This window comes from Manis javanica, chromosome 1 (genome assembly GCF_040802235.1).
Source record: "Manis javanica isolate MJ-LG chromosome 1, MJ_LKY, whole genome shotgun sequence".
Taxonomy (NCBI): Eukaryota; Metazoa; Chordata; class Mammalia; order Pholidota; family Manidae; genus Manis; species Manis javanica.
In genome coordinates, this window is record NC_133156.1 from 194,210,278 (window position 1) to 194,233,969 (window position 23,692).

The window sequence follows — 23,692 nt, forward strand, 5'->3', positions numbered from 1 at the left end:
TCTTTAATTTTTTTTTAAATTTGCTTGGTTGAAGTAAGAAAAAAAAGATTCTTTTATCATTCACCTCAAGTAATGAATTGCTTTGAGGCACAGCAGTAGCATATGTCACTAAAATATCAATTTTTTTCCTTCAATTAGTTTTCACTTTGGTCAAAATAACCTGCTCAGACTTTTAAAAACATAAATTATTTGTTTAACAAATATATCAACAAATAGCTAAAGAGTACACACTATAACCAAAACATTCTAGGATTTGAGAGGCAAAAATATATGATGTTATGTTATCTTCAAAGGCCTTAGAATCTGTCTAAGGATATTCAACTTACATTCTCTGATAAGATAGCTAAAATTGTGAACAAAAAATAATAAAAGCTAAAATAGTAGCTTTAAAGAGTTCAGAGACGAGAGACTCCAGCTGGAATGGGCTAATGGAAGGCTAAACAGAGAAGGAAAAGGTTTCACCTGAACCTTGAAGGATGCACAGGGATTAGATCTTCAGGCCAGAAAAAGAAATTTTATGACCAAGCACATAAACAAAGCATAAGATGGGCTCAAACATATTAATGAGACAAGTACAGAGATTAATCCGACAAGAGGGTTTGACCTGGGTCAGGTGAAAAGTTCCATACCATCCAGGCTTAGTTCCAAAGGGTTAAAGGACTATGAGCAAAGCAAAAACTAAGCAAATTGGATTAATTCCCCTGCTTTCCAGTGTGGATAAAATGAGAGTTCCTGTGCCCAGGATTCTCACCTGGCCCTGGTTGGCTAGCTCACTGCACACCTGTGGGCAATACAAGGCCGTTGACTCTATATAAAGAGCTCCACCCAGTGCTCTGGGCATGACACGGTGGCGGGGCTGCAAGGCTGCAGGAGAGCAGAGCAGAGGCTGGAGTGGTGGCAGTGCTGAGGACAGAGACCCAGAGGACAGCTGTGTAGGACAACTGTGCAGACAGAGAGGCCCAGAGGCAGAGACTGACTTGCTGCATGCAGACTCACTCTGAGTGAATGGGATTCTAGTGACTGACCTGTCACCTGGAAATAAAGTTGGGTATAACCCTTTCACCCCAAGAACGTTTTGCTGTCAATTTCTTTGGTCACATTGAATCCATAGTGACCTTGCCCGGGGCTGAAACCCATTGGCAGGACACCAGGGACAGGATAAAATTGATCAACATAAATTGGCATAAGAGTTGACAAAGACAAGGCTGTATGGGGCCAAAATGTATGTACCTGAAGGCCAGAATGAGGATTTTTAGATGTAAGTTTTCTTATAGATAATGGGATAGTGATGAAGACTTTGATTTGCATGCTTGCTTGTCTGTTTCAAAGTAACACGATGAAGCCATGTTTTCAAGAAGACAAACTTTGAAGTCATATATAGCACAAATTGGAGTGGAATGTAACTCGAGGTGAAGGAATAGATGAGTAGAGTAATGCAAAGGAGCTGATCTGAACTGTAACAATGAGAAGAGGGAAATGTCAGTGAAATTATGGAGAAATCATAAAAGTAGGACTTGGTGATGAATTAAATCTGAGAGGTGCCCACTGGTGTCCCACACATAAACTCCCAGCACTCACTTCTTCAAAACACTGAGGCCTGTTTGCTGTGAATCCCTGGGATCTTTGCTTGAGGCCTGCGGGCTGGCTGGGGGAACATGCTTGGCCCACATTGCAGGACATGCCAGAAGTGGCAGAGAGGATAAACCTTTACAGGAAGCCTGAACCAAGGACAGGAATTTACAGAATAAATGCTGCCAATTCCTTACCCCTCCATTAGAATAACCTGTAGTTCTACACTATCCTTCAGAGTACCTCATGGGGTTAAACTTCAGTTTCCCAGTGGCAACTTGCTTGATTATATGTCAATTCTTGTTTTTCTTTTATTCCTTAACTCTGTTCCCCACTCCCTTATCATCATTTCTTGGTATCTGTGGGGGAAAATAGAAGGTCCTGTAGCCAAGATCCTCACCTGACCCTAAACTACTTGATGGCTAGGCTACTGCTTCCACACCCACAGGCAATGAGCTATTATTGACTGAGTCAAAGAGCTCTGCCCAGTGCTCTGGGCAGAGGTAAGATGGAGGTGGGTTACTGACCTGCACACTGCTTGGATACAGACATGATCCTAGTGCTGGACATACTGTCTTGCCAATGGGTTTCATCCCTGGGCAAGTTCACTATGGATTCAATGTGACCAAAGAAATTGACAGCAAAATGTTCTTTGGGGTGAAAGGGTTTATTACCTGGCTTGTTCTCCTGGTGGTAGGTCAAGTACTAGCATCTCTGCCTCCACCCAGAGCACTGGGCTGAGCTCTCTATATAGTGCAATAATAGTATTGCCTAAAGCTGTGGAAGCGGTAGCCTAGCAACAGGTTAGTTACATCATCAGGTGGTTTAAGTTCAGTGAGGATCCTGGCCATAGGAACCCCGCTTCCCCACCCTCCACCCCTCTAGGATTCTCACCTTACAATCTACACACTTTCAATCTTCCACAATGGTCCCTGTGTGAGAAAGCTGGAGCACTGTAACCAGATTCTACAACAGCAACAGAGGATAACAATAACTTAGAGATAATAACAAAAATTAAGATACAACAAGATTTTGTTACAGGTAACAAAAATTATAATAATCCTCAAGCAAGAGGAAGTTTCCAATCCACAAAGACCTTAGGGGCGATAAGACACATGTTTTAATAGCACCAACATAGGCAAATCTTGTCCATCAGGTAGAATGCATGCAAGAGAGTGTCCCTGTGAGAGGACTGTAGCAGGAAGGGGGTCCCTTCCAGGTCTAGTATACCATACTTTTACTCCTTTCCCCATGGGGGTTACTGAAGGGTCTATATATAGTGTTACTGGAGGTGCATGCACTGGCCATAATAAAACAAAACTCCCCAGTAAGATGCTCCTACCTTCTGGCTGTTCAGGATATACTACTGTGACCTTTGGGGGCTACTCTGCTGTTATTCCAGGAATACACAGGAGGCCAGCTTCCAGACCTTATCCCCAAGGTGTCAGGAGAGCCAGCCATTGTTGGTCCATGTGTCGAAAGGTCCAAGGCCACATCCACTCAATTGATGTGGTAATAGTACTATTATTGCAGTTGGTGCTGGCAGCAAGATGTTATTCTGGTGGCTGAACCTCGGCTTCAGTGATTTTTCCTTGGTTTGTACTTGCAGTTGTATAGGGGAGGCAGCCATATATGTTAACATGTCTACGGGGCTCAGGGCTGCATTTCAGGGTCTCTCATTCAAACGTCATAGCACAGTCCATAAGTGGACTGACCATCCCTGCGGACTATTGGTATCTGACTTTAGTCTGGATTTTAACAAGCCATTGTGCCTCTCTATCATGCCTGCTGCAGTAGGATTATATGGCACATGAAACTTTCATTTGATTCCCAGCTGTCACACCCATTCTTGCAGTGTATGTCCAGTAAAACGGGTGCCCTGATCACTCTCAATTACCTGTGGTTGGCCATAGGCAGCAAAGAGACACTCCAGGCCTCTTTTGGTTATTTGCGGGTCGGCACAATGAGTAGGAAAAGCAACCAGAAGTTCAGTAGCTGTGTGCACACAAGTCATAGCATACCAATTTCCTTCTGACACAGTTAGAGGCCCAATATAGTCTATCTGTCACCTGATGAGGGGTATAGAACCCTTAGCTATTGTTCCATGTTGCTGTGGAACTCTGTGTAAGTCCCTTTTGGAGCACATGACACACTCCTGCTGGGCTCTACAAACTTCTTCAAAGGTCAAAGGCAAGCCCCACTGATGGGCTACAGCCCAAATTGTCTTTTGCCCTGCATGCAACAAATGCTGATGTGACCATTGGGATACATCAGAGGTAAACTTTCCTTCAAACCACCATATCTGGGCCAATTTATCTGCTGCATCATTTCCTGGGGATGCCAGTGGCAAATGACCTGTCATATAGTATACTATAATTATTTTAGTCTGACCACAGGCCCATAAGTCTTGCCAAAATTCTTGCTCCCAAAGGGGTCAGTGACCGACCAGCCAGTTGGCATGGTACCAGGTTGATAGCCACAGGTTCAAGCCCTGATAGACAGCCCAGCTATCAGTGCAAACAACTATAGGGGAGGGCTCCTGGCTGATCAGAAGCACACAGCCCTCAACTCTGCCCATTGGCTGCTGTTTCCCTCACCATCTTCCATCCATATTGTCTCAGTCTTAGAATGGAAAGCAGTGGCCCTCCATTTGAGGGGCTGCCCACAGCTGGAGCCATCTGTGTACCATGCATCTTCGGGTATAGGGGTTCTTCCCTCCTGATAGGGACTCTCTGGTACTAATGGTTCAAAAGCAAGTTCTTCCTACTTTTCACTAGTATAAGTCACCGGCCCCAATGAGCATTGGTGTTCTTCACTCAAGGGGCTACTAGAGAGTGCACTATGCTGCTGTAGGTAAGCACCCCACTTGGCCAGTGTAGGCAGTTGTGCCACACCACTCCTTGGCTTTTGGGTCCAGTCTCATACCCACCCCAAGATGGGATAGGTGGTTATTACCCTTATCAGGGCCATTCCAGTGATGGGTTCTGTAGCCAGCAAGGCATGATACACGGCAGCCAGTTGTTTTTCTATCAAAGGGTATCATACCTCTGCCCCTTTCCAGAGTTGTGACCAGAATCCAATAGGTTGGTGAGTTCTTTCAAGCTGCTGCCAGAGACCCCAGCCATAAGCATCTTCAGTCACATGAACATCCAGCTCACAGGACCTTGATGATCAATCACACTCAAGGACTGCACGACCTTGACTGCCCATTTTGCAGTAGTAAAGGCAGATGCACATGTCTCATCCCAGTCCCACCTGACGCCCTTTGGTACCAACAAATATAAGGGCTTCAGAATTTGTACCAAGTGCAGGATAAACAATCTTCAGAAGCCTAGAAAACCCAAAAACTCCTGTAGCAATGTTACAGTTGTAAGAGTAGGAAAGGCCTGGACTTTATCTATAACTGCTTCTGGTATAACTTTGGTCTTACCCAACCAGACAACACCCAAGAATATGACAGACAAACCAGGTCTCTGAACCTTGGTGCTGTTCACAGCCCATCCTTTCTCCTGTAAATGTTGCAGCAGTCTAGGTGTTGCACCTTCTAGATCTGAAAGAGAATCGGACATGAGCATGACATCATCAATATAATGGTACAGCCGCACTATTGGTGGTTTCTCCCATGTAGCCAAGTACTGGGCTACAAGTCCATGACAGATGGTGGGGTTGTGGAGGTATCCCTGTGGGAGGATGGTGAAAGTCCATTGCCATCCTTCCCATGTGAAGGCAAACTGTTCCTGACTTTCCTGCTCAATGTCAATGGAAAAGGAGGCATTAGCAAGATCTACCACATAATGGTATGTTCCTAGTTCATGGCTGAGTGTATCCATCAGGCCTGAAATAGAGGGGACAGCACATGCATAGGGGGTATGACTTTATTCAGTTCTCTGTAATCCACAGTCATATGCCAGGAGCCATCTGGCTTTTTCACTGGCCACACTGGGGAATTGAAAGGACTATGGGTGGGCTTTATAATACCCACCTTTTCCAACTCCTGTAGAGTTTCTCCAATCTCTTCATGCCCTCCAGGCAGTTTGTATTATTTGGTATTAGTCACCCACCGAGGCACAGACAAAACTATGGGTAGGTGCCTAGCATGTCCCCTCAGAACTGCCTTCACCACACGTACTCTCAGTCTGAACTCACCTGCAGTGGTCTGCAACCATAGACCCTGCAGGATATCAATCCCCAAAATATACTCAGGGATAGGAGACATATATACAGTATACTCTTTTGTGGGTAGATGCCCTATTCCCAAAGGGATCTGGGCTTGTTTCACTCTGACAGCCTTACCCCGGTTTCTATCTATGATAGTGGGGGTCCCAGTGAACCACTCAGGGTTACCATCAATCAGTGAACATTCAGCCCCTGTGTCTACTAGAGCCAGGACATGTTGTATATTCACTGGGGACCAATGGACAGCTATTTCAACATGTGGTCTCCGGTCCCCCATGGTCCTCAGGGTAGATACCCTGACCTTCCCCCTCAGTCAACCGTGTTCCCCAATCACCTTCCTGTGTGGGCTCAAGTGAGGTTGGCTTGCTCTCCAGCAGGAAGTCTTGCAAACACACAGGCCAGACTTGTGGCTTTTTCTCTGACCTCTGCCTATTTGGTCTTAATGGCTGGAGCTGCTGCTCTGGTTTCAGTTGTTGCCATAGCTCTAGTAAGATCCTATTTGACTTCCCATCTAATTTCTTTCTATCTGCTCCTGCCCTTATTAAATCAACCTACATCTGGGTCCTCGTAACCTTCATGGGGCCCTTTAAATTCTTCTTATGAGTACCAGACCTTATTCTTTCTGGGTTCTCATTGCTTCAGCCTCTCCTAAGTCTGCTACTGTATGTGTCACCACACTTATGGGATGCCCTAAGTGAGGGGGAAAGAATGGCCACTAGAGACCCAAAGAGGGATGAAGGAGCTGTTTGAAGTACAATATTTCTCATCCCAGTAGTGAAAATCTCTTTATCTGAGCCATAATTCTCTGGACTATAGATGGCATTTCTCATGCCTCGCTCTCATAACACTGGTTGGAACTCAGCATACATCTGCCATCTAACAGGTGAGGATGGTAGATCACCCTGATTGGGCCACACAGCTTGAAGTGCAGCCATAAGCCAATCGAGGAGGGAGTGACTCCCTGGGGTCTGATGTGCATTTTGTAATCACTGCCTCAAAGCGGGCTGCACTGTCAGGGAAGACAGCTTTCCCATCTCTCATTCCAACAGAACAATTCCATCCACACCTAAGTCCCACAGATGCAGGAGCAAAGCTGATATTGACTCCGAGGGCTTCTGCCTAAACTGGGAGCCCAAATCCACCAGCTCAGCCTGAGTATAGGGGCGGACCACAGAGTGCTCCACGACCAGGGGAGGGGGCTGCTCCTCTCCTTGAGGAACTTTCAGCTGCTGGGTCTTTATTTTCTTTACAACCATTGGGCGTGCTTTCAATACAGGAGGCATCAGTGCCTCTGGCACACCCCTTCATCCTTCCCCAGCTCCTCCATTTCTGGGGCTGATGGTACCTTTCTCTCCCCTTCCCTGAGTGCCTCCTCTGCTACAACCTTTACCTTTTCTACATGCCTCGCAGCAATGCCAGCTCAGTCTTCAGCAGCTCTCTTACCTTCACCTCAATGCTTCGCAGCTGGCATTCTCATGCCACCTCCGCCTGTGCTTCCCTCAGGAGTTCCTCTTTTTCCTTGATGACCTTTTCCTCCTTCAGAGCACCTGGCAGTGCTGCTGTCTCACTCTTTAAGGAATTTTTTACCTCTTCAATGGCACCTTGCTGTTGACATTCTTGTGCTGCCTCCTCTCGCATCAATGCCATTTCCTTCTTCAGGGAATCCACAGATGTCTGCAGCTCGCATTCTCATGCTGCCATTTCTTGGGTCTTTTTCTGGAGCATGTCCTTCTCTTCTGTGGACTTTTTTAATACTGTGAGAAGTAGCCAACCCACCATTTCTGCTGCCTCATGGGCACTCTGTCTCTGAAAAGACCTATTTACTATACCAAGGGCCACCCCTATTGCCTCAGGTGTCACCTCCACTTGCCTCCAGTCCTGGGGTGGGCCCCAGCCCTCTAGGAGGCAAGCCACCTCAGACCACATACCCATTGGGGGATATTCCACTGTCTCTCCATTCACAGGGGGAACCCATTGAAGCACCCCTCCCATAAGGGCAGCCTGTCTTTTTCCTTGGTTAACAATGGACCCTGCTGACTTCCCCAATTGTCTTGCCAATGGTTTCATCCCCAGGCAAGTTCGCTATGGATTCAATGTGAGCAAATAAACTGACAGCAAAACATTCTTTGGGGTGAAAGGGTTTATTACCTGGCTTGTTCTCCCAGCAGTAGGTCAAGCACTAACATCTCTGCCTCTGCTCAGAGCACTTGGCCAAGCACTCTATATAGTGCAATAATAGGTTATTGCCTAAAGGTGTGGAACAGTAGTCTAGTAACAGACCAGTTACATCATCAGGTGGTTTAAGTTCAGTGAGGATCCTGGCCATAGGAACTCCAACTTCCCCACACCTACCATCATGAGAATAAAGCAGGGTATAAATCCTTTTACCCCAAGAATGTTCCGTTGTCATTTCTCAGTCTCACGGAATCCATAGTCAATCTGCACAGGACTGAGACCCTCAGGCAAGACAGCATCAATCCCTAATAAACTCATGGCACTAGGATCCTAGCTGTGGCATCTGCTTCTAGAGGAATTTAAATTAATAAGAAGCATGTAGAATTAAACACTAGGCAGAATAATGGCTCCCTGTGGATAAAATGAAGGTTCCTATGGCCAGGATTCTCACCTGGCACTGGATGGCTGACTCACTACACACATGTGGGTATTATGTCATTATTGACTGTATATGAAGAGCTCCTCCCAGTGCTCTGGGCAACACAGTGGCATAGTTGCAAGGCTGCAAGAGAGCAGAGATGAGACTAGAGTGGTGGCAGCGCTGACTATAGATTGAGATGGCTGCAGGGGTAGAGAGGCCCAGAGAGAGACCAGCTTGCTGCATGCAGACTCGCTCTGAGTGGACGGGATTCAAGTGATTGAATGGAAATAAAGTTGGGTATAACCCTTTCACCTCAAGAACATTCCACTGTCATTCTTTGGTCTCATTGAATCCATAGTGAACTTGCCCAGGGCTGAACCCCATTGGCAAGACACTCCCCAAAGATGTCCATATCCTAATCCTAAGAATCTGTGAAGGCAATAACTTCTTTGGCAAAAGTGACTGCAAATGTCCTTAAGGTTCATTAATGACCATGAGATTGGGAAACTATCCAGGTGTCCAATCAAATCACATGGATCCTTAAGAGCTGAGAACTGTTCTTCTCAGCTGTGGTTAGAGGGAGACATGATTATGGAAGAAGAGTCAGAAAGATGCAACACTGCTGGCTTTGAAGGTGGAGGAAGGGGGCCATGAGCCAAGGAATGTGGGTAGCCTTTAGAAGCTGGAAAAGGCAAGGAAATGGATTTTCCCTTAAAGCCCTTAGAAAAGAATGCAACTCTTTAGACACCTTGATTTTTAGCTTAGTAAGACCTATGTCAGAGTTCTACAGAACTGGAAGATAATAAATTTGTGGTTTCCTAAGCTACAAAGTTTGTAGTAATTTTCTATAACAGCTATAGAAAATGTATACATTATTCTTAAATTATCCAGCCACTGAAAATTTGAGGTAGTCATGAAAAGTGAAATAAAACAGGTGACATTGTCTTTTCAGGAGATGCTGGTCTGAGTCTTCAATATGTTGACTTCTGTGTGTGTTCTTGACTATGTGATATTTGTAGTGATTCACAGAACCTTTTACATACATGTAGCTTCATTCTTCAATTAATTATAAGCATGAGACAGGAAAAATGTTTAATATTTGTTGTGTTTTGTTTTAAGCAGGAAATTATTGTCATTTAATCAATTTGTTAAATTGTACATGAGGTCTCTAGAAAAGATAATTTTCAAAATGTGCTGGTATAGAGGAAACTGCCAATTGATAATCAAATGCCATTGTCAAGCTCACTGTCTCTATTCAGTGCTGTTTCACCTGGACTATATTTAGAAGCTTTCATTTGGGAAGGATGACTGTGTGATACACGTGTTGTGTGAGTATATTCTTAGAATTTAAAAATGGAGTTGTGCCAACACACACAAGATCTTGATATAAAAATTTTGACACATTAATGCAAAGCAAGTTTAGGTAACTACCAGTGCATTGTTTAAAATACATAATCCTGGACACACACTTTTATCCAAGCCTATGGTTTTTGTTTTCAAACTACATACCTTTGGAATATTACATGGTGAATGTTTCATTATATTCTAATCCTGCAGTATCATTGGATTAGTCCATTTTTATCAGCCTCTGCCTTATCCTATCCTGCCCATACAAGCTTTGTAACATGCCCAATCCTCACCCCTCCTCACCAAGTAGGCACAGTAGTGACACAACAGAATCTTAACTCCAATCAACTGGTGAGCTGGATTTGGCAAGGGGGGTGGGTCTATTGACCCTATATGAAGGGTTCTGGGGTACCACCCACACCTCCACCTAAGATGAAGTCTACCTGTCTGATTCATCCTCTGCCTGGTTCTGGTTCATATTCTGGTACTAATGGAGCCCTATTATGACCAAGGCTGGAGCATTGGCCTCTCAGAAAAGTTCTGCCAGCCTCTTACCTCTACAAGGCTCTGCTTCCATTTGGTCTTGTACCAGTTGGCACAGAACTCTGATATATGCATCTGGAGGCCTAGTGCTGAGGGCACTGCTGCTTCTCTGAAACCCTGCCTTCCCTCAAGATGGATCCCACAGATGTGGCTCGGCCTTGCTCTGCAGCCTTGGTTAGGGTTAGAGGTGGACAGGAGTGAAGATGGGGGAGGATCATTTCAGCTGCTCCTTTTTGTTTTCCACAGCCTCTGACTCATAGCAGCCCCCCACTTCTGTTCCAAGCACCTAGTATACCTCAAAGCCACCTTTATGAAATCAAATTCTAATTTAAAAAAAAACAACCTTATCCATCTGCAGATAGTCAGAGCCAAATGTTTTGTTTTGACTTCTCCTTTCTCACATTATATCTTAATAGGCTTTTATCAAACAAAATTTAAATATACACTCACTGTATATACACATATATATACACATTACTCATGTAGAGCCTCTGATCTTTTTATGTATTATCAATTCAGTTCAGTCACTTAAGTGGCAGGACAGGACAATCAATGTTGCTGTCCCCTCTGCTGGGCTGTATAGTCCAGTGTTTCAGAAAGGCATCTGCTTACAACACATTTTCTAACTCTGCAGACAAGACACCAGATGCATATCCCACCTCCAAAAAAAGGGAAAAAAAACCCTTAAATACCATGATAATTTGTAGAAAGGCTAAATGGTTACAAAAGCATTTTGGCAGGGCTTAAGAAAATGAAATAAGGGAGAAGGCAAGTGCAAAATACATTGTACTTCAAGTAAGAATGGGCTCAAATACTTTAAAGCTAAAAATAATCTGTGTACCCTTGAGCCTGGGGACTGTCTGCCTCAGCAGATCACAATCCTATAGCCATACATCCCCGAATAACTAACAAAGGTGATTCAAGAGGATTACCTGTAGGTGCAGGCTTTCAATGCTGACAAATGTGGTTAGTTTGGAAGGCAGGTGCCTTCCACAGTTTTTATTTGCTATGGAGTATTTAATGTACTTAATGCTGTTTTAATTCTGTTTCTATTAAGATTCCATTTTCTTTGTGACTTGGTCTTGTGAACTGAGGATTTGCCAACCACAGTACCTTACAAGAATGTCATTCTGAGACATTCTTTAAAATTATTTACCATACCTTTCTCACCATCATCTTCTGTCTTTGCCCTCCCACAATCTTGCTTTTTATCCTACCCCCTCAATCAGTGCTACCCACCCTAACATTATCAATGCTCTTTTTAAATTCAGTGGCCTCTCAGGATTTTGGGGAGCAATCTTTTGTTGGGGCCCAAACTGTCAGGCTTCCTTGACACCTTTCTTGATTTAAATTTATAAAATCAAGATTTTAGAGATAAAAAAATCTTGATTTTAGAGATATAAAAATATCTTAATACTCTATTCTATATTTTTCTTTAGAATAATTCTTGGGCTTGATTATATTTTTGCTTTTGCCTTCATTTTAGTAAATGTTTACCAATTATTCTATTAAAAACCCCTAACAGAAATTACTGCTGATTTTGTGACCTACCTGACAGAAGAATACTGAGTTTTGAATGAAGCTCCGTGTGAAGTAAACAATCTATGCAACTCCTAATCTATCAAATCATATGACTGGAGTATTAAAATTGCAAGCTTCTTAAGCAGTTTTCTCAGCATTATTGATATATTGATTACCAAATAGTGAGATTAAATCATTGTTGGTACCCATCCCACCAGGATTCCAACTACCTTGAAATCTTCTAGAAATTTCAGGTACGACAAGAAAGAAGAAACACACCAAGGATTGAATAATACGGTCTAGAAATTGATTTCTAACATTTGCTTACAAATGTGTGCCTCATTGGGGCACATTCACACTTTCTGGTAGGCAAAGTCTAGGCTTAGGCAAGGACTACAAAGAGCTATTCCTAGCAAGCAGGTTATGCAAACAACCACTGGAAATCTAAATATCACACATTAAATTTGACAGTCATTCAAATGCACACAGAAGAATAAGAGGGTCAGGGTGCTAACTACTAATGAGAAGGATGTTGATTTTAAATCTGTAATGTTAATATAGTATGTATTTTTCCAATTTGATAGTGTTTCTAATTGGATACTTTTGTGTATGTTGCAATTTCTTTAACCAGATAGTATTTTGTTTGCATCCCAAAGTCATATATAGAGTATTGAATTTTTTTCTCTACCGAATAATTTTTTTAACCTCTTTAGTTAAAAAATTTTAAGGCTCTGATGTATATTGATTAACCTCGGGAACTAAAAAATAAACATTAAAACAATTTCTTACTCTAAATTCAGGTTTAACAATGTGCTAATAGCCCATAATGAAGATAGCAGCCATCAGTTAATCAACCCATTAAGTTAGGATCACAAATGTCAACTCAAGAGCAGTCTACTAATTTACTGACCCTTAATGGGTCAGCAAGATCTATAACCCAAAGACTATCTTTCTGCTTCTGTTAAAGTCACTTTGTAGGCCAATTCACTTCCTTCCATGATTGTGATCTCTGACCTGGTATGTGCAGGGAGTCAACATAAAATCCATTTATGAGAATGTGCTTGGGTTACCAAGTAATGGAATCTCAAGCTAATGAATGAGTTAAGTGTTTGGGTAGACCTCTTTATGGAAGCACCAACTTTGTTTTTCTAATGACTGCACAACCATCAAAATAGGCCTGTATAATCTTGAGTGGGAGCTTCTGATTCCAGTAGATTCTAGGTTCTTGAGTTACTAAGGCTTGCCACCCATTCTCATAGCTATCCTGCTCTGTAAGTCTTAATTTTGAAATGTCAAGGGGTCCAAAAGAACTGAGAGGCAGGATGGTAAGGTGTTGCCAAACAATAATTGTAAATTAAGTTTTGCTTTATTAACGATATAGTGGATTGGAGAGAAGTTGTTTTGGTGATTAACAAGCAAAAAATAGGTATAATCTGGTTGAATCTCATAAATGAGAATCAGTTACCCAATGTTTGCTACTTTCAAGAAGGAGAGAAAAGTAGCATACCATATTTCCAGATGGGCCTTCAAGAGGGTATAATAAAAACTACAAATCAAACAGTCATTCACTTGAATTATATTTGTATAGAAAAGATATAATAATAATTGCTATGATAAATAAGAGCTTTTTTTTTCCCCCTTCTTTTCTTTTTAAACATCAGCATTTTCTTTCTCTGGTAATAAAGCAATTCATATTACTACCAATCACAATGTCCATTAGCAACCTGTCAGCCATGTGATGTCAGAGGCTCAAAAGAACGTGTGGAAGAGATGTAACGGCTTGATGCTGTTGCCCCAGTCCTCAGCCAAGCCTGTGTCACGGCTGTTCAAATGCCACTAACTCCAGTCCTGCTCTGACAGCTCTTGGCTGTGATTTTCCCCCCAATAGAGCACAGACAGATAAGATAAGAGCTATTAACTGAGGTTCTGGAAGGGGAAGGAAGAAAAACAAGAAAAGGCAAACTATTAAATGCTCTAAACATTTCCCCCAAAAAAGTTTTTTATTGGAAGTAAACAAATTAACTTGAAAACCTAAGGATTTGTTTTCCTCTCTACAAAGAAGATGTCAGTCACATGCCGATGGTGCTTGTAGGATTCCTGCAAAGGAAACCATCTTTCCTGGGCAAATAAAGTCCCCCTCTGTTGGTGACATTTCCCTCGGTCTTCCACCCCTGTCATCAGCCAACCTCCTAGTACCGCCGTGCCAACTTTAGCACAAAGACACTCTAAAAAGGCTCTGTAGGAGCAAGAGAGTTCCATCCTATGGAAAAAAGTGATCCCCGAGGCCAAAAAGAGAGGAAAGATTTAACCTCTGGAAAAGCTCTCAGACTTGGGTAGCTTTGGTAAGGTCAGCTTTTGAGGTGACGTCTTGCAACCTTCAGGAGGGCCTCAGAGGAGCAATGAGGGGAGGAGGATGCCAGGGGGAAAGAAAGGTCGTGGGCTGAAGGGGAGGAACGCGGGAGCACATAGGCGACAGCAGGGGCCGCCTGCCCCGGAGGGCGTTAGGCGGCGGCCTCTCCCGGGCTGCGCCGTCCGGGCCCCCTTCCCGCCCCACACTGGCACCGCCGGGGCCACGGCGGCCCCACCCCTGGGCGGCGGCGCGCCCCAGCCGGGTCGGAAGGCGGCGGCGCACGGGGAGCACGCCCCGCGGCCTCTGTCCGGACGCCGCCGACCCCAGGGGGCGACAGACGGGCGGCGGGTCCCGCTCCCCACGCTGCCCTGCTGCCCCTCCCCAGCTCTCCGCACGCCTTGCCCCGGCTGAAGGGACAGCAGCGGTGGCCGCAGAGGAGCAGCCACGGTGCTCCCGGGGCCCGCACGGAGCCCGAACGCGCCGGGGGCAGGGGGCGGGCGCGCGGGCGCCTGCGGGGGCGGGGCGGGGGCGCCGGGCCGGGGGCGGGGCGGCGCGGGGCGGTGCCCGGGGCCGGCGTCACTTACCGGCCAGGGCGCGGGGGCGGCTCGGCCGACTCCTCGGGGCCGCGGCGGCTGGGGCGGGCTGTCGGCGCAGCCCGGTGCTGCCAAATGTAAACAATCCGCCATGATTTCTTTGTTTAGCTAATTGAACCTGCCGCCGTCTGGAGTCCCAGGCGCTCCCTCTCTCCCTTCTTTCCCCATCCCCCCCTTGCACTCTCTTTTATTTATTTGTCTTCCCCCCGCTCTTCAGTCTTTCCCTCTTTCTTGGGTCTTAGTAGCTGCTTTTAATGGAAGTCGAGGCAGGTGGGTGGTTGGTGCAGGGAATGCGGTGGTGGTTTTTATAAATACAGGTAAAATAATACCCAAATCTCAGGCGGAGGTGCAATTTCTGAAAGAGGAGGAGGGTGTTTTCCTCTCTCCCTCCCTCTCTCCTTTCCTGCAATCACCCGTTTATTAGATTATCTTCCGTGGAACGTGCCGGTCAAATGTGGTGCAACTCCCAGTCACCTTTCCTTTCCGCCGAACTCTAGTACCCAAGTTCGCAGGCGGATTTTGGTCTCAGTAAAAGCGCCAGGTTCTTCGTTTACTTTGAAAAACTCAAATATAAGTGGAGTCCGACTGCCTAAGGGCGTGCAGAATAGTTTCCACCACACCAGGGGAGGGATAATCATAATATAGCATGCTCATCAGGGGAGGGATGACCTATTGGCGTCAATTCAACTCCTTTAAAATAACACTGGATTTCTTACACACACACACACACACACACCTAGCACCAGCACACACACACACACACACACACCCCTAGCACCAGCACACACACACCTAGCACCAGCACACACACACACCCCTACCTACCTAGCACCAGCACAGTGGAAAGTTCCCAGAAGAGCGGGACGTTTCAGCCTTCTATTTGCATAAATTATTGGTACTTACTGTTGCGCAAATATTTGGGGACAGGGTAGACGCAGAGCATAATATACTGAGTTTAAAACTTAGAGGAAATATTTAGGTCCTGGTAGGAAGGAAGGCTCAACACCCCTTTATATGTTTTCCTGTGGGTAGAAATGCTTTTGATTACCAGTTTTCACTACAGTTAATGCAAGCATCATTCAAATTCTGTTCTAGACGGATTTATGATGAGATTCTGGATAATCCATGGCAGAAAAATTCTAGGGTTATGGTCTCATTTATTTAAAAAACTACTCCCTCAGTCTCACTTCAGTTTTTAACCACCGTGCTCATGACACCAAAGATGATTCAATATTTTAATTCATAAGGAGGATTGAAAGTCATCTACATCTTACAGTAAAACTGTGCTTCTTAAGTTATCATCAGAATTAATCTCATTAAAGGAAGTTATTGCCTTACCTGTGCTTAATTCTGTGTGAGGAGAACATTATGGAATAGAGTAATGTCATCCTTAAAAGTCTGGACCAACTGCTTACAGGTCACATAATATATTGATTGTACGTATAAAAGGGCTATCTAATCCAGTCAAGAGAACTGAACTAATGAGTGTTTACACTATAGATCAGTCCCTGGAGTTGTTTTAACCACTAGGTCAATTAAAAATTGGTGTTTAAGCATTCTTATTATATAAAAAGAGAAAATAGAATGAGACTATATTGCCAAGAAATATGTATGACGCCAATCAAATCCCCCATTTACATACGGCTTTAGTTTGTTCCCTCAGGAAAGTTCAGTAGAAGTTAGTCATTTTTTCCTGCCATTTGTGATGTTCTTCTCTATACCATGCTAAATTTTACATGTTTCCTTAAATTCTAACCTATATCTAACCTTATGAAATCCACTTTGATATTTCCTCTCTCTCAATGATGGTGACTTCCCTTGGCATGAAATATAAAACTTTTCAGCTTCAAGACTGTGCAGTCCAGAACTTTGAATAGGAGACTCATACTAAAGTACACGGAAGAACTTTTCTAACATTTTGTACTTCTAAAATTAGCTTAAGGAACCATAGTTTAACTGAAAAGTTAGACGAAAAGCAAATATGTCTTCATTAATTTAAATACTTCGCCTGCTTGTATAGAATTGCTACTCCATATTGACAAAAATTATTCTAATACAGCTGAATTTTATATATTTGCATCTTCCCTGTCCATCCTCATATACATATAATCACTTGCCATCACTGAGATTAGTCTTGCAAGGTGGAGGGGAAGGAGCAAGTAGAGCTGTTCTTCAGCGCACTCCAAATTCTCGTATCTCTCTTTAGCCAGATGTATTAGATGAATTCAGCCCTCTATCTGGGTTCCTCCTTTACTCTCACACTACTACCACACTCACAACACTTCATTTCTGACACTTCTGGTCACCAAATGTGTCACGGGCTTTCCCTATGGCAAGCCATTCTTCATGACACCATATATCAGGATCCTACAATTTAACTCATTTCTGACTTTATTTCCCTGGAGATACTGTCAGATCCCAGACATTAAGGTCTGAGTCCCACAAGACTACTACAACCCCAGTTCAGATACCAACTGCAAGTAGTAGTAGGTCCCCAGGCTATCCACAACTTCTCTCCAACCTGCCGACAAATCAGAGGTTCCCATGACCTACTTCCCCTTTGGGTTCAATTAATTTGCTAGAGCAGCTCATAAAACTGAGGGAAACACATACTTAAGTTTACCAGTTTGTGAAAGGATATGTATGATAAAGGACACAGACGAATAGCCAGATGAAGAGATACATAGAGTGGGGTCCGGGAGGGTCCAGATTGCAGGAGCTTCTGTCCCTGTGGAGTTGGGGTATATCACCCTCCTGGTGTAGATGTGTTCAGCAACCTGGAAGCTCTCTGAACCCCGTACTTTTATGGAGACCTCATCATGTAGGCATGACCAATCATTAACTCCATTTTCAGCCCTTCTCAAGAGAATGGAGTTGGGAAAGAAAATTCTAGGCTTCTACCCATGGCTTGGCCTTTCTGGTGACCAGCTCCCATTCAGGAGCCTCCCCAGAGTCACCTCAATAGAATCAAAGTTGCTCCTAGCGCTTTTATCCCTTAGGAATTTACAAGATCAGAGATGGGTCGAAGACCAAGTATTAGAACAAGAGATGCTCCTTGTGCTTTTATCACTAGAAATTTTCAAGAGTTTCAGGAGCCCTGTGTCAAACTGTGGGCTGAGACAAATATATATATTTCTTATTATTTCACACCAGGTAAGACCACGATAGAAATTTGTTTATGTGTGTCTTCCTTCCCTTAGTACCATTCTTTAAATCTTCATACCTAACAAAATATTGATCATATACCAGATACTCATATTGAAAAAATTGAACACTGATACATAGCTGGGTTTTATTTTTAGGCTCTTATTAGCCTGTTTCATTGAGTGAGAGCCACCAAGGAGTCATGCCTTCCTGTGCTCATGCCCTTGTGTAGTCTTTTCCTTGATCATGGGTTTAATCATGTGAATTGCTGTGGCCTCCAGGAAGTGTAATAGCAGCAGAGGCTTGCTAAGCACTTGTACATGGAAACTTGTCCTTTGCGAATGCAGCCACCAAGCTTTAGAGAAGTCTAGACTATGCCACTAGAGAGTAAGGCTACGAGCAGGAGAACCGGAGCACCCCAGCCCAGCTACCCGCTGAATTCAGCCACATGAGTGATCCCAGCCAACACTATGTGGAGCAAAATGACTGTCCAGTCAATTCATGGAATCATGACAATAAATTGTTGTTTCAAGCCACTACATTTTGGTCTGTTATGCAGCAATAGATACAGCTCTCATCAGTTTCAAGGACTAGAGACATGGTCCGATTACTGCTGGAAATAAAGGATTTCTCAAAGCATGTGGGAGTAGGGAAAGGAAACTCTGAAAACAGCCTTGAAGAGCCTCACGGTACTTCATCTGTCACTTCTTAGAACTCAATGACAGTTACGTCAGTGAGGTAAAAGCTGTTCTAGTGATTGTCTTTATGTCATCACTTCAGAAGTAAGCATCTTTGAGGCTGCAAAGCAAGGAGTTCAAAAGACACAGGCTCTGGAGGTTCACTGTCCTGCATTGAAATCCCAACTCCGTCCCCAGGTGACAAAGCAGAGTGAATGAACATGAGTCCATATCAATCCTTGGGACTTCTAGAAATGAGTATATTTAAAAATATGCTTTTTTTTCTCAGGAAGTTTTTGAAGTGAGGCTAGCAATGAGAAGAAATATTGATTAAGGTTTGGAAATTTGGGGCTCAAACACAAACTAATATGTGAAATTGGTTGTCTGGCCTACCTGTAAGTCAAATTATCTTCCTGTATACACTACTCCTTGGTTGTGAATTAGGCATATAAGGACCTGACTTTTGATTTGTTCTCTGTATTTGCTATTGATACACACACGCGCGCACGCACACACACACACACACACTCTAGTTATTCAGATTCCCTACAAATGGTAGGATGAACAAGAGAGTATACATGTCTCGGCATGGCAAAGGACCAAGTTTGCCAAACTTGAGAACTCGAGCAGCGTTTTGTCTACAAAAGATGAATTCTTTCAGACCCCTCAATAATCCAGTTTTGTGCAACCATGAAATAACATACATTTACAAATTAATCAAATCTATAAACGCAGTAAGATCTGAATTAACCAATTAATTTAATGTGATAATATTTTGCCAAAGCCAAGTTACCTCTAGCTTTATGAATATGGTGCTGGCTATTGCTAGCTTTCCCATTTGACCATGTGCCAAGTAGTGGTGCAGTGAGCCCCCATTTTTGCTATTCAGAATTTTGGGAAACTTTCCTTTGCACAGGTCTCCCTCGTCTCACTTAGCAATCACTTGGAATGCATTAAGTTCTTAACCTATTTCAGTCCAAGGTAATTAAAGCTGAGCTACTTAGCACTAACTCTAGACATAAATATGGGCATTAAAATGATCAAGAATATACACTTATTTTTAAGGCTAGCATTGAATTTGAAATCCCACCCTGAGAAAGATTCCCATCAGGTAGATAGCACGGGGGTGACAGAAAGGAAACTTTGGGTTCAAGTTGTGTATTTGACACTAATCATAATGTAACTTGACTAGGACTCTTAGATATTTCAATTTGGGAAGAAGCGGCTTCTGAGAGCTACAAAGATTCTTTTGATAGGAATCATAAATAATGGCTTTTTGTGGTGGAATCTCAGCAATGTGTCAGAGATGGAGAATGTTCTATGGCAGAGCTTTCTAGGGTCTTCCCATCATTGCTTGCTTCCCTCTTTTAATTTTGTTTCTATTAAGCAATTTCTCTTAAAAATTGAGGCATTTAATAGTGTTATTTTCATGGATTCCTTTAAATTATACTGTTTTCTTCCAGAATATGTCTTTTAGTGATGAATAAAATGACTCCTCTATTATGGATCCCAAGTGATCTATAGGTTTTCAGGAAATAAAAGTTTTGTCTCTCAGTTCCAGTAAAAGTTTTGGCTTAAAAAGTTATTTTTCAAATCCAAGGAGAATAAAAATTGGAAACCTCATGCATTCTGTAGTTTTTGGAATGAGTGTAAAGTTCTAACATGCAGCAGAGTTATGAGAAGATCAAATTCTCCTAACAGTTTCATTATCCTTGTTTTTTTGAAAAACTATAACCATAGCATCCATGGCAAACCCAAAGAGAAGAATTGCAGGGTCTTGACAATGCCTCTTCCTGCACTTGGCACAGGTAGTCGGGAAACATGAACATCCCACTTCTAGCTAGGCACTTCTTGGAATGGGTGCAGTATCATCTATGGGCACAGCTGCTGCTATACTTGAGGGGTCCCAGAACCCAGACACAGCTCTTTGAGCAGCCAAATGAGTATCTTCCCAACCACTACCACCTTGTTCACAATTTTTTTTAGCTTGAAATATTAAAATTAGCCCAAAGTGTTTTTAAAATTTAATTATGCCCTTTGGAATCCATGCTTTGGAAACTTTTTTTTCCCTTTAAATACACCAATATCTAGAATACATACATACATACATATGTATATTTACATATAAAAATATGCTTGGAAAACACACTTTATTATAGCATGCAGCTTAGTAGGAAAAATAGAGAAATCCATAGTTAGCTCTTTTGTATGTTTCTTACAGGATTTTCAGAATATACCTAGCAAGTGTTGTCCTGTTCAGTAATGGCTTACACTCCATTATGAAGCAAATTGTATCACTTGTTTACACAACATACGGGGCTGGGGAGAGATGAAAATGATTGCCACCTTTCCATCCTTAAAGCTGGTTCTAGAATTTTCTCTATTCCACACAGAAGTTATAAATACTATCTATATGAGATGGTGGTTATAATAATGATGCTCCCTTGCCAAAAAAAGTAACAAAGGTATTTTAAATTGTATTTTTTATCATGATAGGAAGATTTCAAATAATCTAGCCAATTTTAACTAATAACTACTGAGAATTAACATTATTATTTAATGCAATCAGTGTTTGAATAGAACATAAATCTGAGAACTAGGCACTGGGGAAGATATATAAGAGATAATGCTTAGAGATTTTTAAATCTCAAGGATAGAAAAGGGAGAACCCAAAGGAAATTAAGTGTTGGTTTTCTCAAATACAGAGATTAGATTTCCTTATTTCTTAAAATTGCCCTGCGAAGCATATGTTTTATGACATATGTATAATCTTCCAAAATCTGCGATGTAGATTATATGCATTTTCTATATGGAGATTTTTCATTTTGTTTCTAGTTCCTGTTTCTTTTCCCATACATCAAAATAAAGTGTTATTTTACTTGTTTTCATAGATTATTTAAAAACATAAAATATATTTTAAATGTTTATATATTAGAAATGTTATACCAACTTGTTCACTCTAATAAAGGCACAGTAGCATTGTACTTTCATTTGAGAAATACATAAGCACAATAAAACTTCACTTAATATGCTCTAACATTTCTTCAATAAACAGTGTGAAGTCAAATTCCTATGTCATTTAACAGTTGCCAGCAGCAGCCCTCTGTGATACTAGTTGAAAATAGCTACTCGGAAACATGAAGCACAACACATGCAAATTATTCTATAGGCTTGCTCATTTCCCAGGGTTCTGTCCAGATTGAACCAACCGGTGCAGAAGCATGAACTTGAGAAGGAGCAATGTGAGCAAGCTCAGGAGCTGAGCTATTTTAGCTGTTTGTCTCTCCCCCTCCTTCTGTTCTTTCCCTTGGGTCACTTGAAAACACAAATAACAGTGACTAGCATTTGAAAATGCCAAATAAAGTGGAAAATTATATAATACAGTGTGATGAGAAAAACAACTATTGTGAGTTGCTGCCTAGGCCTTTTACAGTATTGCAAACCTGCTCACCCCCAGAGTCTGGACATTTAGATAAGGACCCGAGGTTAGGATTCCTGCCCCAAGTTCCTACTTTGCTTTTTCCAGGGCACCTTTTAAAATAACCACTTAGATTTTTTTTATTGAAGTATAGTTAACGTACAATATCCTATTAATTTCAGGTGTATATCATAGTGATTTGCTATTTTTCATACATTTTGAAGTGATCACCATAAGTCTAGTTACCATCACCATACGAAGTTACTACAATATTATTGATTATATTCCCTATGCTGCACATTATATCCCTATGACTTACTTATTTTAGAATTGGCAGCTTGTACCTCTAATCCCCTTAACTTATTTTGTCCACCCCTCTCCAGTCTGGTGACTCACAGTTTTTATCTATGAATCTGATTCTGTTTGTTTGCTTTGTTTTTTAGATTTCACTTATAAATGAAATCATATGGTATTTGTCTTTTTCTGTCTGACTTACTTCACTTAGTGTATTATCCTCCAGACCCATTGATAGTGTTGCAAATGGCAGGATTTCATTCTTTTTGATGGCTAATATTCCCTTGCATATATGTACCACATCTTCTTCATCCATTCATCCACTGAGGGACACTTAGGTTGCTTCCATATCTTGGCTATTATAAATAATGATATAACAAAATTAAGGGTGCATATATCTTTTTGAATTGGTGTTCATTTTCTCTGGATAAATACCCAGAAGTGGAATTTTTTGGTATTATGGTATTTTTATTTTTAATATTTTGTGAAACCTCCATACTGTTTTTCCATAGTGGCTGCACCACTTTACATTCCCACCAGCATTGCACAAGGTTTCTCTTTGCTTCACATCCTCGCCAAAACTTGTTATTTTTTGTCTTTTTGGTAGTAGACAATCTGACCAGTGTGAGGTGATACCTCACTGTGGTTTTGATTTGCATTCCCCTGATGATTAATGATGTTGATCATCTTTTCATGTGCCTCTTGGCCTTCTATGTGCTGTCTTTGGAAAACCACTTAGGGTTGAGCCTGGGAAAAGTTAGTGACCTCCATCCCAAAGACTTTATAAAAATAATACATGCTTGCTATTCAGCTCTCTATCTCCTGCTTGCTCTTGATTTGGGATGGAGCACCTGGCTCATTGTTCACCCCTACAACCACCCCCTCCTGAGATTTGTAAGCAGCAAAGTTTTTGACTTCCTTTGTATGGATGTACTGAAACCATGCCTTCAATCAAAATACCCGGGGGTTTTCACTTGCCCAAAGCGGGGGCTTACATGCTAAGGCTCCCTGCCTTCCCCATGTGGGTTGTTTGAATGTCCTCATTCAGGTCATGAACTCCATATCCTTAATTTAATACACCAGCTCTGGCTTCACAACACAAACAGTAATCTCCAAAGTAGAGTGCAAGAAAAAATTACTGGAACTTATACCTGTAGGCACTTGTTGTTATTACTTATTGTTACTTTTTATTATTTTCACCTAAAAATAAAAATAAATAATGCTTGATCTTTAACAAATGAATGGACTTCCATGCTCTGGGTGATCTGTATGGTCAATGGCAGCCTGTCAAGTATGGTACACATGAATCCCGATGGAATAAATGTGTCAAGACAGATGGTGTGTTGATAGGCATTACAGCTATTCTGCCTAACTGATTCCTTGGATGGATTCAGCCCTTTTTTTTCACTGGTTTGGATTAGGAAAAGATGAGTATACAGAGGGCTGAGCCATGTAAAGGAGGAG

General features: G+C 42.4%; 1 long non-coding RNA gene across 3 annotated transcripts in view; it reads right to left on the reverse strand.

Moving 5' to 3' along the window:
* Window positions 1-15,352, reverse strand: part of LOC118968048 (uncharacterized) — a 609,616-nt gene extending 594,264 nt beyond the window's left edge. For all 3 annotated transcript variants that reach the window (XR_012121169.1, XR_012121171.1, XR_012121168.1), the window contains exon 1: window positions 14,687-15,352. This is a non-coding gene — a long non-coding RNA (uncharacterized lncRNA). The remainder of the gene's footprint in view (window positions 1-14,686) is intronic.
* Between the last annotated feature and the right edge of the window lie 8,340 nt (window positions 15,353-23,692).